The sequence below is a fragment of the Egretta garzetta genome, unplaced genomic scaffold (assembly GCF_000687185.1).
Source record: "Egretta garzetta isolate BGI_Z169 unplaced genomic scaffold, ASM68718v1 scaffold18, whole genome shotgun sequence".
NCBI classification, from domain to species: domain Eukaryota; kingdom Metazoa; phylum Chordata; class Aves; order Pelecaniformes; family Ardeidae; genus Egretta; species Egretta garzetta.
Window position 1 is genome coordinate 7183177 of NW_009260616.1, and position 373 is coordinate 7183549.

Genomic DNA, 373 nt, shown 5'->3' on the forward strand with positions numbered 1-373 from the left:
TGAAATTAATTTATTGAAAAATCTGCCTCCTTGCTGCAGTTTTCTTGCCCTTCTTTCCTGAAGCTCTGTCAACTGAGTCTGCTGTGCTATATAAGAAAGAGTTAGTTGAACCAAGGTTATTTTCAGCAGTTCTTGTTCTATTTCATAATAAAACTTGATGAGAAAAAGACTGGTCAGTCAAATATCTTCATCGACCTTTTCTACCCATTGTTTGCTGTCAAAACAAAATGTTTTTGAGCTTTTTTCTTTTCATTTGCATTATATGGGTTTAGGCAAGGGCTCAATCTAATACTTATAACAGGCAATAGAGTCCTTTCATCTACAGGCTTGCGTGGGCATTGGATCAGCCCCTAACTGCCTGTGGCTCTTTTTT